The sequence below is a fragment of the Hermetia illucens genome, chromosome 5, assembly GCF_905115235.1.
Source record: "Hermetia illucens chromosome 5, iHerIll2.2.curated.20191125, whole genome shotgun sequence".
In the NCBI taxonomy this organism is placed as follows: domain Eukaryota; kingdom Metazoa; phylum Arthropoda; class Insecta; order Diptera; family Stratiomyidae; genus Hermetia; species Hermetia illucens.
This window is the reverse complement of record NC_051853.1, coordinates 6903803-6922303: the sequence shown is the minus strand read 5'-3', so window position 1 is coordinate 6922303 and position 18501 is coordinate 6903803.

The window sequence follows — 18501 nt, the reverse complement described above, 5'->3', positions numbered from 1 at the left end:
TGCTCCGTATCTTCCGGAATCATCACGCATGTCGTCACGCCCGAAGTGATAAAGATATGCACGGTACCCTCCGTGTCCCCTTAGGAATTGAGTTAGGTGGTAACTAACTTCACCGTGCTTTCGCTTGATCCATTTAGAGACATCTGGAATAATCCTGTGTGTCCAGCGTCCTTTAGGTGAATCATCCCATCTTTTTTGCTACTCCAAAATAGATTCACTTCCCCCCCCTCGTTCGTCCACATGACGATGGGGATCATGCCTGCTATCACACAAGCTGCTTCATCTGAAGTTGTACGGTAAGCACATGACGTTCGCAATGCACTCAATCGGTATAGGGCTGCGATTTTTCTTCTGTTTGCTTCCATCTTCAAAGATGGTGCCCAGACTGGAGCAAGACTAAAGCAAGATGGAGCTAACAACACTCGAAATCAGGAGTCGACGGCTTTGCCCACAATGTAGCCACTCCGGAAGACTTGGTTGCTAAATTTTCAAGATGGGACGTGAATTTCAATCTTTGGTCAACCATGACTCTTAGGTATTTCAGCGTTGGCTGCGACTGTATTATGTCTTGACCGATCCTCATCTTTATCGGCGTCTGCTTCCTTCGCTTGGTAATCAAGACTACCTCGGTTTTATGCTCCGCGAATGTCAGACCAGCTTCCTCTAGCCAAGACCTGATTTCAAGAATTGCCTCGTTTGTGAGTACCTCGATCTAATCAATGTCTTGTGCCACGATAATTACTCCGATATCGTCTGCGAAGCCAATGATTGTCACCCCTTTGGGTAGTTGCAACTTTAAAATTCCGTTATACATTATTGTCCACAGGAGAGGACCCAGGACTGATCCTTGTGGAACCCCGTAGGTTATTGTATACGTCTTAGGTCCATCGTCCGAATGTAACACAATATCCTCTCCCGGAGAAGTTCCATGACTGTGTGCACCAAATATTTAGGAGCGCCCAATTTGGCTAAAGCCGCAATTATTTTGCTTCATTTTGCCGTATTAAAGGCATCCTTCACGTCGAGAGATTTATTGGGCTCCATTGCTTTTTCCGCAATTTCCGTCACCGTGCTGATGGCATTGACAGTAGATCTTACCTATCGGGATCCGAACTGCCTGTCTGAGAGACCACCCTCCTTTTTTGTGATTGGTACAAGCCTATTGAAGATCACCCGCTCGAAAAGTTTGCCGATGCCGTTTAGCAGGCATATAGGTCTATAAGATGAAGGATCACTCAAAGGTTTATTTGGCTTCGAGATTAGCACAAGCTTCTATTTCCTCCACTCTTCTGAGAAAATCCTATCTATGAGATACGTTGTGAATGTTTCAGCGAACCACCTTGGAACTGTTTCGACGGCCACTGTCAGTGCTTTATTCGGAATGCCGTCTAATCCTGGGGCTTTATTTTCGGCAATCTTCTTCGCGGCTTCCAGGTCTTCTTTCGTGGTTATCTCGGGAATTTCACCGGGATCTACCTGGACAGTGGGTAGGTTCGACTCACTTGAAACTTGTGGGAAGAGAGTGCTAATGATTTTCCGCAGCAAATCAGGTTTGGTGATCGGTGGTGTTCTTGATTTGCTTTGCTCCTATCGTACGCTCCATCTGGAAGATGATAGCCTGATGGCCACTGAGTTATATTCCTCGCTCACCTGCCATTGGAGATCCTTAGATAATGAATCGCTAACAAACGTAAGGTCTACCACCGATCCCATATCCCGTATCCAAAAAGTATTGACGCCGCCAGTATTTGCCAGAAATCGCCAGCTATTATTACTGGGTTTTCGTGGCTTGCTTCGGAAGGTAATTTTTCCATCGTCAGTGCGAATTTATCTAGCGTGAAGCTCGGCCCAGCGTAACAGCTGAATATGTGAATACCGCCTACCTTAGTTCGTGTGAATCCGTCTTCTATCCTATTGCTCGTATTTTCGATCGCTCGGTTTCGGCAAGTCCAGATTACCCCCTTGCTGCTTCTGTCTGATACAAAGACACCATTGTGGAAGTATTTGTAATATTCGCATATAATGGCAACGTCAATTTAATGTTCCAGCACGTTTTGAGAGAGCAGCTCCTGAGTTGCCTGGCAATGGTTTAAATTCAGCTATAGGAATTTCATTTACGAAAAGCTGAAATCGCCAGCGTGTGGGATTCTTACCCACTGAAACCACCCCCGACTCTCCTCAAGCCCCGTGGAAGCACCCTACGGTATTACATCACGGGGCGGAGTCAGCTCATTTTAGCTTGATCACTTTTCATCTCTACGCGGCGTATGTAACCGCCCTTTTCTAGTCTCCTCTGCCTTTCGCAGTTTGCTTTGAATAGATACGAGCATGGAGTTGACCGTATACCAGTCTTCCTGACATGCTGACATTCTTCGCACCAGATTCTCTGGTACGAGCATCTCTTCTAGAGTCTTCTCTAGGTTCTTCCTTTCCTTCACAACCCTTGGACAGTGGAAGAATACATGCTCTGGGTCCTCTGGGACTCCATCGCAGTTTGCATTACTATGCCTGAAGCCGGTAGAATACCAGCAGTGATTGCAAAACCCGCTACAAGTTATTGATAATTAAAAGTAAGTGCTTATCTCTGAAGGTTTCCTTTCCGAGATTGCAAGGGGTGGGGTGCTACATAGTGCTAACCAGTTTTTTCGAAACGGGAATTGCTTGCAATGAATTGCGTACTGTGAAATTGCAAGTGCTGAGTATTGGAGAACTTCTAAATTCAGATACGCCAGTGTGTGGGATTTTTACCCACTAAAATCACCCCCGACTCCCTTCCTACACCCCGGAACCACCATAAGGTAACACCGCCTATTTCGTCAGTAGTGATCATTTTATTAAGTAAATATCGATATTTCGGGAACAACTTATACTGTATACTCCGGTGCACTGAAGAAGGGAACAAGTTGTTCCCGAAATACCGATATTTGTTTAATAAAATAATCACTACTAGCTGCAGAGAAGGTGTTACGTTTTAATTTCCTTAAACCTGTTCGCTAGAAACACCGCGAATCGCACATTAATTACACCATAAGGTACTACATCACGGGGCGTTCCCTACTTCCAGATATTTCAGCTTTGCATCTGGTATTAAGTGTTCTCTTAGATGCCTCAATCTAATTTGCACAAGTGCCGGACACTGTCCCAGGACGTGTATAGAAGTTTCGTCATACTACTCACAAAACCTGCAGACAGTGTCTGTAGATATCCCTAGCTTCCCTAGGTGATAGTTCAGCCGACAATGACCAGTGAGAATTCCCACTATGATTCGGAGGTTCTTTTTGGTGAGGATTAAGGAATCCTTTCTGCGCATTGGTTCGTATCCCTCAATAAGCACCCTGGACTGCTCCATACCTGGTAGGCCCGGCAGTGTAATTCCCTTAACCGTTCCTTTTCATTTCTTAGAGTCATAGCCATGAAAGCGTTTCCGATTCCATAGAAGGGTTCTGACCCGTGTAAAGGCGTCCCTGCTCCTTTCTTGGCTAGTTAGTCCGCTGCCTCGTTGCCTTCCAACCCAGCATGGCCTGGAACCCAAAGTATCCAGAACTTGTTGGACGAGCCGATTCAGTCTCTCAGGGCATTCCCACACCAGGTTGAACCTAAGTGCCCTGATCGCTGCTTGGCTGTCAGTTAGAATAGCTATGTTCTGCCTCCAGCAGTTCCTTTGCAGATTAAAGGAGGCACATTTGTCTATGGCGTATATTTCCGCCTGGAATATGCTAGTGTACCTGCCCATTGGCTCAAAGTACATTTTCCTTGGACTAATGATACCGGCACCCGCTCCCTCTGCTGTGAGGGATCCGTCAGTGTACCAAGTAATCAGTTGCTGGTTGAAGCCGTATGTCGCAGTCGCGCTCTCCCAGTTTGCTTTGTTACTCCAACGTGTTTCAAACTTCTTATCGATGTGAAATCTCGTTGTCATGTTATCCCTTGGTATCAGTTATTGGGGATACCGCCTCGAAGGAATATCAATCTCCTTCGATTTAGGGAGCTGCTCGTCTCACTGATACTACCGGACATTCTGAATATTGCCTTCCTTGCCTGCATCTGTATGTGCAGATCGAGAGGGGTGATTCCCAGAAGGATCTCCAGGGATGCCGTTGGGCATATCCTCATTGCCCCACTGATACACACACAAGCCAGCCTTTGGAGCTTATGTAATTCCCTGGCTTGTGTGCTGAGTTCGGTTCTTTCTGTCCAGATTACCGCTCCATAGGTAATCGTTGGCCTTACTTTTGTAGTATATATCTAAAGTAGTATCTTCGGGCTGCAACCCCATTTTTTTCCTGCTATGGAGCTACAAGTCATCAGAGCCCGCGTGGCTTTCCGACAAGTGTTTCGGACATGTGTCTTCCAGAGTAATTTTTGGTCTAGCGTAATTCCCAAATATTCCTCGTTTCACCTCCACCTCCTCATGTAATCTTATGGCTCTCAGGTGATCAAGCTTGCGCCTCCTAGTGAATGGTACTATGGTGGTTTTGGCTGGGTTGTTCCGCAGTCCCACCTTCCTGCACCAGGCACTAGCAACCCTTAGTTTCAGTTGACCGTTCTGCCCGGTAAGCGGTTTGACAGTGATGTAGAGGATTACGCTTTAGAACGTTAGTTATAATATAGTTGTCTATGACTTCTTCATCGTTTTGAGTACGAACGATGTTAGGCAAATTGGTCTGAAAGACTTAGGGTGAAAAGGATCCTTTAAGACCACTTTTGCCCGTCTCCATGCTCTTGGTATGTATCCCAGTGCTATGCTCCCCCTTACCACCCTCAGAAGAGACCCCAAGATAATTCCTAGGCCTCTCTGAATTAGTGTTGAGAAAGTGCCATCTACTCCCGGAGATTTCAGTGGTTTAAAAGTTCCCACTGCTCACCTTAGCCTAGCTTCTGTGCATACCTCTTTTGCTAGTTTCCAGTTCTCCTTTCTTCCCCTTTTATTCGTTGTTGGGGTGTCAGGCAGAATATTGTCACCTCCCACCGTGGGGTAGGACCCCGGGAAATGAGTTCTGGGAAGCAGGTGTACCCTGTCTTCCTCATTCTCGGTAAATGTCCCATCTTCCTTTTTCAAACAGACAGAGAATATTCCCCTGCCTTTGGCTACAACCTTGTAAAGCCTGAAGCTGTTCCGTTCTGCTTCCCTGATCGCGTTGCTATACGCAGTCAGTGCATTTTTGTACTTCTGCCAGCCCCCGGTTTGTTTTGCCCGGTTGAAGAGTTTTCGTGCCTCTTTTCTCATTCTTGGCCAGGTTCCTGTTCCACCATGGTACATCCCTTGATGACTTAACTGTCCTAGCTGGACAGCTGGCCTCATATGCGTCAATGACGACTGTGGTGAGGTTTTCCACTACTGTTTCTAGTTCCAGTTCGCTCCTGATGTTACCGCTCCCTTGAAGGTGGGCAATGTTGTTGCTCAAGCGCGTTGCGTAGGATTTGCAATTCGTTCTCCTGGGATTCCTTATTATTCGTTCTACTTCGGAGTTACCCTCAATGTCGAATCTGATTATCCTGTAATCAGACATTGAGGGTTCATCTGGCACCCTCCAATTCCTGACCATTCCGTTCATTAGAGTATTTTCTAGAGTTATGTCTAGTACCTCCTGTCTAGTGCTGGTGACAAATGTTGGAGTGTTCCTTAAGTTATATATTTCTAAGTTATTGCTAAGAATAAATCCAAGAAGGTACTCACCTGTACGATTGGTGTCGCTGCTTCCCCAGACTTCGTGGTGCCGCTTTAACTTCGCTTCGATTAGCCGCTTTAACATTTTCCCCAAGCTGTCCAAAAGACATATGGGTCTGTATAAGGATGGTTCACCTAGAGGTTTACCACACTTAGTGCCAACATGTATGGTTTGGTATTCACGACAAGCTTAAGGGCCTTATTCGGTACTTCGTCCAGGCCTGGCCCTTTATTGTCTCCTATTCTACTGCAGATCTCCAGCAGCTCGTCTCTGGTGACTGGTGGAATTGTCGTTATATTCAAAGGCGGTTGGATTGTGTCGGTGCCCTCCTCTTGCTGGGGGAATAACCCCCGAATGATTTTCAGCAAGAGGGTAGGACACGTGATTTACGGAATGAACGGTCTCTGAATTGTCTCATTACGATTCTAAGTATAATCACTCCCCCATGATCAACTCTATCTACCGCCCTCTGAGCCGCTCTTCTGGCTCGGTGGCAGATTTATCGAAGGCTGGCCAGTTCACCATTCCACCAGTAGTTTAGTCTTCTACTGGGGAATGAATACCTCCTAGGCATGAACGCATCACACGCTTTGGTGATGGGCTGTGCTCGGCTCATTCCGTAGAGGCGCCTGCTTTATCAGGTTGACCTAACCACACCTCTATGAAAGTCTGCTCATCGAAAGCTGTTGGAGCCCATCCTGAAATCTTTCTCGGTTTTAGGCATGATGGGTTTTTGCCCTGTGGCTCGACATATGCCTCAAAGAAGATTGTCTGGTTATTGATATGGATGTAGCGTTCGCTGACGCTCCAGCACATACCACGCGCCAGCGCAGGGCTGATAAAAGTCAGGTCTACAATCGAACCAGACCCTCCTTTTTTGAATAGTGTTTAGAGCACCTTCGTTAGACAAAACTATGTCTATGTCTGCGCAAAAGCTTCTAATAAACTGCTTCCTCTGGCATTTAATTCTCTGCTACCCCCTTAAGGGTCCAAGCGTTGAAATCATCAGCAATTACCATTGTTTTCCGTCCTATTGCGTTGAGAACAAGATTATCAAACATTTTCTCGAATTTAGACAGTGTCAAACTTGGTGAGGCATAGCAGCTGTATACATATACACTATTTATTTTTGCAGCAACAAAACCACTGACTGCCTGACTTGCAGTACATTGTATGAACTGTCGACCCCAAGGCCATATTGACGCTCTACTAGTCAAATCTGAGACCCATATGCCACCGTGACGGTTTCAATAAGGTTTATTTATGATGATCAAGGATCCCCTCTCTTTTTCACGTACTCGTTTATTGCACAGTGAGCCGATGACAGGTCTGTTAGGCGTCATGTGGGCCGCTTGTGACATTACTGGCACATCAGGGTTCGGCGTATCCAGAGTACTCTTTTCCACCATGTGCGATCTATTATAGAGGACTCTAATAGCCCTCACCATATTCTTTATGGCTTGGTGCACGTTGCGCTTGTCCTTAATAAACTCGGACAGTTCAACTGGTTTTGCCCCAAGCTGGGTGAAGGGTAATTCCTCCGGATCAGGACTCTGCTCTCTATAAGCCCCGACAGGGTTATTCCTTTTATACACTCCTTGGCTTTTAGCGTTTATTGATCTTGCCTGTACCTTATCCTACTGTTTTTGGCATTGGTGGAGATCTCATAGTTGACGAGCTTCTTTTGAATGGATCCCTTTTCTGGTTCTGGAGCACCTCCGGCTGTCGCGCATCTTAAATATATGCGGTGGGTGTTATCACGGCTTTTGTCGTCCAACTATCTGTCTTCAGCTCATCTTTGTTTGGGCTTGTTGCCGGTGTTTTCCGTAAGGTCGTACTTTGCATGAACACCTCCTTCTCCAGATTCAAATCACTTGTAGTATCATATGGCAAGGTTACCAAGTTGTTCACCACCGAGGCACTGTGGTCGAGGTATATCGACGACCGAGAGCCCGCTTGCTCACTCCCAAAAGCCTTCTCTCGTCTTGCATGGCGATTTTAAAGTGCATGAACACATTTTTACGCTTCAACAGGTATGCCTTCGCTAACTGGGATTGCGCCTGATGGGAGATCTAGCAACTCCTCACAGGTCCGTTTGTTCGCCTGAGAATCTGTCCGTCTGTCCGTCTGTCCGTTTGTCCGTCTGTCCGTCTGTCCGTCTGTCCGTCTGTCCGTCTGTCCGTCTGTCCGTCTGTCCTTCTGTCCGTCTGTCCGTCTGTCCGTCGGTCCCTCTGTCCGTCTGTCCGTCTGTCCGTCTGCCCGTCTGTCTGTTTACCTGTCTCTCTATATGTCTGTCACACGAGATTTACTCGAAAACGGTTGGAGCTATCACCACGAAATTTGGCGAGAATATGACGTCAGTGAGTTGCATCATTTTCTGCTGGCTTTAAGGGGTAAAAAGGGAATATGCTCATGTGGGGTATCAAACGAGAGGGTTCAATTAGTACTTTTCGCAAATAATTTCATTATCGACATTGGGTGAAACGCAAGAGAGTGAGGACACAAAATATGTGCCCCAAAAAATGGAAATGATCTCGTTCTTAGAACTTATTCAACCAAACAATCTGGAAAAACTCGTAGTGATGCGTGTATACAAAATCTACGCCTCAAAATACACGACTTGTAGTACTTTAATGGGGGCCATATGGGATTTTAGACATTTGACGACAAAGTTCGTAATGTCAAGCAAGTTGGAGGCAGTGAACCTATGCTTAACAAAGTCGCATTGCTCTTTCACTATGTGGTGGCCAAAGTAGGTGGCCAATCAGGTGATGACATTATCTTTCCAAGATTTTGGAACAGAAGGAAAGGAGGGAAGTGGGACGGTAACTCTCGGTAAGCGTACGTTCGCCACTTTTGTGAATGAGGGTGATGAGAGTCGGGAAAATGATTGTCTTCAAGTCTATTGTTGAAAATAGAGCATAGGGGAGGGGAGATGGGCTGACCAGTTTTAAACAAAAAGAGGTTTGGAAGATCATCGTAGCCAGTGCTGATACTGGGATCGAATTTGGAAATGAGGTTCTCGAGAAGGAGTGGAGTTAGAAGGAGAGTGGTAGGCGATGCGGGGCAGGCGACATCCACTAGCGGGAGTGAAGAGGTGGAGGGGGAACATGGACTGAGGAAAGTATCAGCAAAGTAAATCATAAGATAGTTGGGGGGAGTTAGCCGAGGAGAGAGAAGAGAGACAGCGGGAGTTGCGAATGTGAGACCAGAAAGGTTTGAGGTTTCCCTGCTTCGGTGAGTCTTGAACACTGGCCAGATATTCGTTTCTGGACTTACGTGAAAAAACTAAGTCAGTATAAGTTCTAGAAGACAGGACCGCAGTATGTTGTTGACGAAGTTTCTTATGGACTTCAGTGGTGAACTAGACAGGGTAAGAGCGTAAGCACTTAAGTGAGGAGGGGACGTGACGGAAAAGAAGATCAGAGAAAATGGTATTAAGGTGTTGAACGCTTGGTTGCACGTCAATGGAGAGAGGAGGGGAACCCAGTTGATTACCGCCAGGGCTGAGTTCAGACTTTCGAAGTTCGCCTTACGAAAGTTGAACTTGGTACATTATTAGGACTTCTGTTAGGCATTTGATAGAACTAAATGGTGAAACCGATCACGACGAGCCGACCCCGCTTGTGAATTGGACAAACGCTGAAGAAAAAGAAGATCGAAATCAATGGGAAAAGACCAAATACATTTGATACCCTTGAGCACCGGTTAGGTAAGGAAAAGAAAGATATAAGGTTAAGTTTATATCTCAATCAAGTAATGAATCTCATGGTTAAATTCGCAGAGGCCACAAGTGCGATACTACCCAATTAGGGTGTGATGCAATGCCAGACTTCTGAATGCTGTGAATAAAATCAATTAAAGCTCAAGAACATTGTCATAGCCACACAGTCGCGAAATTCTTCCTCCTCATTCTTAGTGGTGAGTAATTTGAGGTGATAATGACCCCGCTATGCGCGGATAATACCACTCTTTCTCCTATCAACCGTTATACATTCTTGACAATTTTCGGTGGGTTTAAGCTTCCAAAACAGAAAATTAACAGATAGTGTGTAGTCGAGAACATGAGTCAAAACTAAGTGGAAGAAAGCGCGAGCAACAGATCTTTTGTCTTGAAGTTGTTGAAAGATCGTTATATTCTTAACCACGCAATTATCAACATACCTTTGACGTGTGTTTCTTTGTATACACGCAGTTTTCTGGTTGTGACCTTAACGAGTGCCCCAGTATATTTGCATTTGTTTTGCTGGTCTTATTTTTTGTGGAAAAGTAGACAATGATCATCCGTGGGTAGTTCACCTGGAAGCTGTGTCGAGATCAAAACGACATATCGTCACCTACACGATTCCACTTACGGAAGCGAATAATCCGTTGATCGCTATAGTTAGCCTTGGCACGGGTATTTGCAGAATGATTGATAAATAGATACAATATATCAGATGGTTGACAACATGCTTCAACAAGCAGGGCATGTCTAGATTCTTTCTTCCTTCCTATGGGATGGTGGTTGATAAGTGGGACCATAAAGGTATACTACTAAATATAGGAAAGATTTTTGCTTGAGGGTATCTTTATTCTGGTGATTTCGATGCAAGCGCGGAAAGTATGCGAAAAACAACTTTTTATTTTCCCTATTTTAATATAAAGCTAAATTAAAGTAACTTATGAACTACCGTGACGTTATCTAAGATATAAACTAAGGACTAAACTAACTTATCAGTAGAGAAGTATTCTAAGAAAAATTGACACAATATTTTGAAGGAAAGTTGAAAAAACCTCCACACGTTGAAGTTTAGATAAAAACGGGCCGCCGTACGGAGGAACTAGGATGTGAGTTGGGGTGGGGTGCATGCGTTTCGAAAATTGGGGTGAAGAGTAGTTACCATTGTAGAAGACTTGTCTACCGTCGGGGTCAAAAAGGAGGTTTTGAGTATGGAGAGATAAGAGGATTTGAAGGAACAGATGGGTTCGCAGAAGATTCTCTTCGACGATCTCGATCTACATGGCCTGGGAGATAAGGGGATTAGGATGGGTTTAACATTTAGTGAGGAAGTTGAGGGCATAACGGGCTAGGGCGGCGTTGATGTATGTAAACTACGGGCCAAACATTCTTCGGATGATTCTTCTCTTGAACTCGGCCAAGAGTTCGAAATTTTCATAGTCATAGCTGGTATCGGTTGTGGTTTTCGACCCTAGATGGGAGAAATTATCAACGGTCTCAAAGTTGTAGCATCCTATCTTTATCCTTCTCATTTGACCAGTGCGGCTTGGTGTTGTTGGTTGGTTGGTTTTTAGTGCTGACGTTGCCACCATAAATTTCGTCTTGCCTTCATTGACGTGCAGCCTAAGATTTCGCGCCACCTGCTCGATCTGGATGAAGCGGGTTTGTACGTCTCGCGTTGGTCTTCCCATGATGTCGATATCGTCAGGATAGGCCAGTAGTTGGGTGGACTTAAAGAGGATGGTTCCTCTTGCATTTACCTCAGCAGCACGTATCACTTTTTCCAGGGTTAGGTTAAAGAAGACGTATGATAAGGCATCCCCTTGGCCTAGACCGTTGTTGATGTCCACTGATGTCCAAATTCCAACAGTTTTTCCATCGCTTGCCGCACAGAGAAAATCTGATCGGTAGCCGATTTGCTTGGAGCGAAGCCTCTTTGGTATGGGCCAATAACGTTCTGGCCATTTATAATTGCTGCCCTGTGTGATATTTCCTTTCTATGTATGGGATAGATAATGCCTCGTTGCTAGTTGTCAGGCATTGATCCGCTGTCCCATACCTTGAGCATGAGTTGATGAACCGCTTGGTGTAATTGGTCGCTTCCATATTTAGCCAATTCGGCTGTAATTCCATCGGCTCCTAGTGACTTATGATTTTTAATCCACGGACAGTTTCTTCTATACTTGGTGCTGGCAGTATTTGTCCGTCGTCTTCAGTTGGTAGGATCTCTAACTCGCCGATGTTCCCATTGTTCAGCAGTTCATCAAAGTACTCAACCCATCGCTCCAATATGCCCATTCAGTCAGAAATCAGATTTCCCTCTTTATCTCAAATTTCCCTCTTTGCTGATCCCTGTACTTTTCGAGTTCACAGATCTGTTGGTTCTCCCAGTTGCTTCTCCGCTCGTCGGAGTTCGTGATAAGTCTTCACGCCTGCCCGCGTCCTTTGAGAATGCAATATTACTCGGTATGCAGCATTCTTTCATTCCGTTGCTAGCTTACATTCATCGTCGATTCAGCCGTTTTTTTGCAACAGGGGCCAAGCATGTTTGTGGCCGCATCAACGATAATGTTCTCCAGGTGATTATGATGATCATTTGTTGATGCTTCATCTCCAGGATTTCTATTGCCTGAGGTTATTGCGGCATCTATTCCCCCCTTATAGGTATTGCGGAGGGCTGTGCTGTGGATGGCTTGAGTGTTAGCTCTCACCTCTTGTCAGAGGGGATTCTAGGAGGTGTTGTTATTCGAGCCCAGAGCACCATGCCAATAAGATAGTGATCCGGGATCTGTTGGCTCAGCAGGCCTTTTCCAGGTTTTATGCTCCATCGTGGGTACCAATCTACGTTTCGCCCTGGGAACTATACTACCCTTGGACCACTACAAGGGAAATGGTTTCCAAGTTATTTGCACTGCACTGTCGTAGATAGAAGTCTCCTTTGTGCAGCAGGTTTCGAAGTTCCCTCTGTATATGTAGTAAATCTACTAAGTTGTGTGCACCGACTAGACAATTGTCTACATAGAAGTCTTCCTTCAACACCTTTGATGCCTTTGGATGATTTATTCGTTCATCCTCAGCTAGCCTGTGGAGGATCTTAATAGCCAGGTACACTTGTGGTCCTATATCTATTAGTTGTCAATTGATAAATCTGAATTGGACCTGTTTTGTCAAATCACCATAGGATTCGAAGACAGTTCCGATCAGATTCGTCTAACCGTATCTGCCGGTACATCTCTTCTATGTCAGAGATTATCACATAGCGATATTGTCGTCATCTCATTAAGATGTAAAAGTTGGTTTACTGAATTGTAGGTTCAGTCAATAGTAAGTCAGTCAGAGATTTGCCAGATGGACCAGTTTGCGAGGTGTTGAATACAACTCGTAATTTCGTTGTAGTGCTTCCCTCATTAATTACTGGATGATTAGGCTGATAATATGAAGGCTGTTCGTGTATGCAATCAATGGGAATTAGCTCTCCATGCCTAAGATTGAGATATTCTTCCATGGAATGATTATATTCCTTGTGTAAGTTTGGTCGAATGTATGCCACATTTTGTGCATCATATGAATCTCCTTTTGCATTGACGGTAGCTTTGCCGTAATGAATAGGAACCATCCAAAAGTCTCCTTGTAAAGTTATGGTAATTTACTTCCGCTTCCTTCTCTCCGGTGTAACGACCTTGGATAATGGAGCTTCTTCAATTTCCCAAAATTGACCTAACGATTGATCCAGTTCGTTATACGCAACCATAATTTAACCTCCTTGTTTCTCCGTTGATTGTGCAATAGGTTCAAATGGCTTTGGTTTACTTTCTCCTCTGTCCTGCCTTAAACTCACAAAAGACAACAACACCGACCGGGTGATTGTATCTTTCAAGGTTACTTATCCACACGGAGTTGATGTCCTCGCAACTTTTCTTTTTGGCCTGAAAGTGTATTCATCAAACCATACAATAACAATACAATACAATCGCCCTAATTCGCGGGTAAATTTCAGGGCAACCCGCCTGCCTCGCCGAGCTATATAACTGGATCCATGTTTACTGTCCGTCTGTTTTATCAGAACGTTAGGGGATTAAGAACCAAGCTGGCGGGCTTCAATTTATCCGCGCTGGCTCAGCAACACCATGTCATCTGTATCTCCGAAACCTGGCTGGACGATGCCATATTAAACTCCGAGCTCCCTGAAGGGTACTCCACTTTCCGCTGTGACAGGAACCGGGTTTCTTCTCGTAAGTCCACCGGCGGTGGTGTCCTAATTGCAATAAAAGATACACTCCCCTCCCCACTCGTCTTCTCCTCCTCTGGCTTTCCTTTTGATTGTGTTGCTCTTCATGTCTCCCCGCCCAACTTCCTCCCGTTCATTGTATCTTATGTATGTCCCCTGTACTAGCCCTTCTCACCTGTATGAAGAATTGTTTGACAGTTTGTTTGGACTCCTTACCGTCAGATTCCCTTCCCTCTCTTTCTTATTTTCCGAAGATTTCAACCTCCCACACTTCACTGGCCTAATCATCTTAGCTTTCTAATTCCCTTCAACAACTTCTCCCATTCTTCCCTCTCACTTTCTTCCTTTATGAACACTTGCTCTACCCTGAATTTCAATACCACCAAAAACTCCTTGGGCCGCACACTCGATCACTTCCTTTCCAACCTCCGCAAGTGCCACTTCTCTTTATTTCCTTGCATATCCCCATATGTCAAAACTGATGCTCACCACCCCGCGTTTGAATTTAAAGCGGAGCTCCCTCGTTCAAAACCCAAAATCAAGCTTAAATCCATTAAGTTCAACTTCCGTAAAGCCAATTTTGACGGTCTGAACTCAGCTTTAGTGTCTTTCAACTGGGCACATATATGCAGCAACTCATCGTGTGATCAAGCTCTAAACACCTTTTACAATATCCTGCCTGATATCCTCTCCTGGTATGTCCCTTCTTCCCCTCCCTGCCTACGTTCGTACCCAACTTGGTTTACAACGGAAATTCTTATTAACATTCACTTGAAACACACACACTTCTAAGAATGACGCCGACCTTGCTCACTTTAAGGCTATACGCTTTACTGTGAAGTCAATGGCCAGAAAAGCGCGTAAAATGTACTTATTGGACGTCGAAGCCACCCTTGCCCGCGGTAACTTAAAACCCCTTTTGGTCTCACGCTCGCAATTCTCGTAATCCAACTCAATCTTTCCCTTCTTCTATCAGCTTTGCTGACTCCATTGCCAATTCCCCACAACAATCCTGTGACCTTCTCTGCACCTACTTCTCTTCAGTATTTTCTCCCTCGAGCGCTCCACCCTCTACATCTCTCATAACTGCAGACTGCTCCGAATTTCTCGCCATTCCTCTCCTTACGCCTTCCTTGGTTGAGTTCCACATTAGTAATCTTGACCCAAATGTCGGACCTGGCCACGATGGGCTTCCTAATCTCTTCCTCCTTAACTGTAGAAAACACATTTCTCTCCCCCTGAGTATAATCTATAACAAAAGTCTAGATGAATGCTACTTTCCACGTCTCTGGAAAGAGCCCCTTGCTGTGAACTACCATCCATTTCCTTTCTCTCCTCTTGTTCCAAAATCCTGGAAAGATACGTCAACAACTGGTTGACCGCGCACTACGGTCACATCATTGTGAAAGGGCAGCATGGTTTCGTGAAACATAGATCAACGGCTTCAAATCTTCTGGTCTTTACCAAATTTGTTGCTAAATGCTTGAATTCACGACAGGAGTTACTTGCTATTTATACCGATTTCTCCAAAGCCTTTGATACCGTTGACAATAGCATTCTCCTCTCTAAACTTTCATTACTAGACTTCCCTCCTTCAGTCATCTCCTGGCTTTCGCCTACCGTTCCTGCAAAGTTTCTTTTCATGGTTACTCATCTAGTTCCTTCTCTCCTTCCTCTGGTGTTCTATACTTGGCCCCCTACTCTTCCTGTTTTTTATCAATGACCTCGCCTCCATCCTCAGCTTCCCGTATTTGCTTTACGCAGACGACCTTAAATTGTTGGCTCTGTTTCGTCTCCGTTGGACTGTGATGTCTTACAGTCCAACCTTGATAATTTAGTCCGTTTGGTGTTCGGTCAACAAGCTAACACTGAATGTCAAAAAATGCCACTGGATGCGCTATTCCCTTAAACCCTCCCCAACATTCTTTTTCTATTCTCTCAGTGGACAACCCCTTTCACTACTGACCTCCTTCAAAGACCTGGGTGTAATCTTCGACGACAAACTTCGTTTCAATTCCCACTTCGTTGACATCATCAATAGAGTTTCCAAAATGTCTGGTTTTATCCTACGTTCCTCCTCCGACTTTACCTCAATCCAGCCGTCCCTTACACTCTTCAATTCCCTTGTCAGAAACATCCTTGAATATTGCTGTGCAGGCTGGTCCCCTTTCCGCGCTCTTGAAGCTGTACAACGCAAATTCACCCGGACCCTCTTTTACAAAAAGAACCTTCTACGGGTTGATTCTCCGTCACGACTCCGCACTCTCAATCTCCTCTGCCTACAGCAACGCCGTATCTTCCTTGATACGTGTACTCTTTTCAAACTCTGCAATTGTCTGATGGACTGCTTCGCTCGAGATTTACTTCCACTCTCCGATCCCGAGGCTTTGCCGGTCCTACAATGCCCTACAGCTTGGGTCCTTTGACTGTATTTCCCTCTCGAGCTTTAAGCGTAAAATAAGCCATTTACTTGCTCCTCCCTCTAAGGACAATATGTAATAAGAAATTTGCTTTCTGTATATTTTCCTCATTAAATAAATAAATAAATAGAACCCATCCTAGTTTGGTTTGTTGCGCTGACGGATTTCCTGGCAAGAATCCAGGCAATAGAATAGGAAGATATCCGCTCAAATCAGTAAGTTGATTTCCGATGGTGTGCAGTATTTGGGGTTTGCTAAATCTTCTGTTTTGTCCCTCAGCAAGGTGTCACCAATTTCTCCTCGCTTCCACTTCGTTCTCTAATATTATATGTGCGGTAATTGTCGTTTCTTCGCGCGTGGTGATTTGATGTGCTTCCCCAGCACCACCAATTGCAATTTTTGCTTGCTTCCTAGAAGCGTTTAATGTCCTCATTGCAGCCTCACTAACTAGAGATCGTTGTCCTCCAGTATCCAGAAGAGTTCGCAGTGTTATAGTCTCAGCTCTCACCTCACTTAACAGAACTTGGTTTCTGTTGTAAGAAGTGCACATGCATGTGCTATTATCCGTCCTTGTAGTATAGTATCTTAAATTCAGCCGGAACCATGCCGAATTGCAGATACCAATGCGGAACATGCTAACAATCCACATTCAGGTAATTTGGACGTATCGCTTCAGCCACTCATTTTGCGAACATGATGAATTGGATCAACATTGTCTAATTATTGATATTGTTCGCAGGTCCCCTTGAATGCTCTACCTCCAACCCTATCCAACTGCCTACCACCCACAACTTACCATGCTAAGAGCCTACATAATTGTTTCTAGAATAATATAGCGGGGGCGTTTTCATTAATGAAATATTCACCGTTCTTATTGTCACCAGTTTAGTAACCCCTCACAGTATCCAGCTTTGCAAACACCCAGAGTCATTAACCTGAACAAATTGACATCCTTTCATTCTTAACGAGGCATTAAGTACCATTTGTGGAACAGGGCACAGGCAGATTTTTAACTCTTTTTTGCATACGTACTAACATATGTAATCGCGTGGTTCTTTCTTTGCCTATTGGAAAATTTGAATGAAATTATTTAATCCGTGGAAGGTGTACATGAATTAGGCCCGTACTCTTGCCAATGTGCGGCCCAACTAAGGTTTCTTAAGCACCTCTGCAGACATCTTTAAGTACACATGTCTTCTGTAGGCGAATTCTAAATTCTTTTGTAAAGAAAGCCGAAATTAATATCTTTTTCTTGCTGGATGTTCTTGGCGTGGATTTACGGCGTATGTTGAAAGAAGTTATGAATGAATCATTGGTTGACGAGTATAAATTCTAAGTAGAACAAACATGACAGCAATGATGTATTACATGGAAATTCATGAGGAAGTTTATAGCAGCCCAGATGGATGCAAAAGAAAGTATCAGGCGGAGCCGAAAGAGTGATGTAAACATGTGTAAGCTCAAGGGTATCTTTTGCTTTTATTGTTACGCCATTCTAATGAGAACGCATGGATGGATATGACATCACCGTTGTTTGGTGGAATTTGAAATTAAGGTAGAATTTTCCAAGCGTTCGTCGGTGTCGGATTGTCAAGGGAAGTCGCACTGCGTCCTAAAAAATAGTTGTTTTAGTTACTGGTTATTCGCCACGGTGCCTGAACATATTTTGCACAAGTGCTGGACACTGTTCCAGAACATGTGAGAGGTTTCATCACTCTCCTCGCAAAATCTACAGACAGCGTCCCCAGAAATCCCAAGCTTTCCTAGGTGACAGTTTAGTCGGGAGTGACCAGTGAGTACTCTTACTATTCCATTCCTGTTAAGTTCGCCCAGTAAAGCTCCTTCAACTAGGAACTCAGAGTATCCAGACCTTATTGAACAAGCCAAGAATGTTCAGTTTTTTAGGCATTTCCAGGAGTAATAATGTTCTTCCCCCTATAGTTCCTTTCGAGGTTAAAGGAGGTGTGTGTGTGTGTGTGTGTGTGTGGTGGGGGAGAAGCTACAGCTTCTGAGCACTCAGGACGTGTTGGACCGCCTCCCCCGTCCAACGGAATATTCCAGATTCGTTAACGTATCGCAGGATTTCCGTTAGTGGATGTGATGCTACTCCTCGCAATTGGAGAACATCGGCACCAAAGATCTGATGCCTGATGCGTCTATAGGCGGGCCATTCACATAGGAAATGCTCCGTGGATTCCGCTTCCTCATTACAGGAGGGACACGTATCATCTTCGGTAATTCCTATTCTTAACATATGCCCAGTTAGTGAATTATGGCCTGTCAGAATGCCCACAATACACCTGCAAGTCCTCCTGCTTTTCGACAGGATAAACTTTGCGGTACGTATGTTGGGTTCTGGCAGGAAAAGTTTGGTGTGTCGAGCAGCATTTAGGCTCTGCCACCTGTCATTATGGGAAACTTGTTCCCAGTTTTTGAAAACAGATTTAGCCAATGCTACTGATA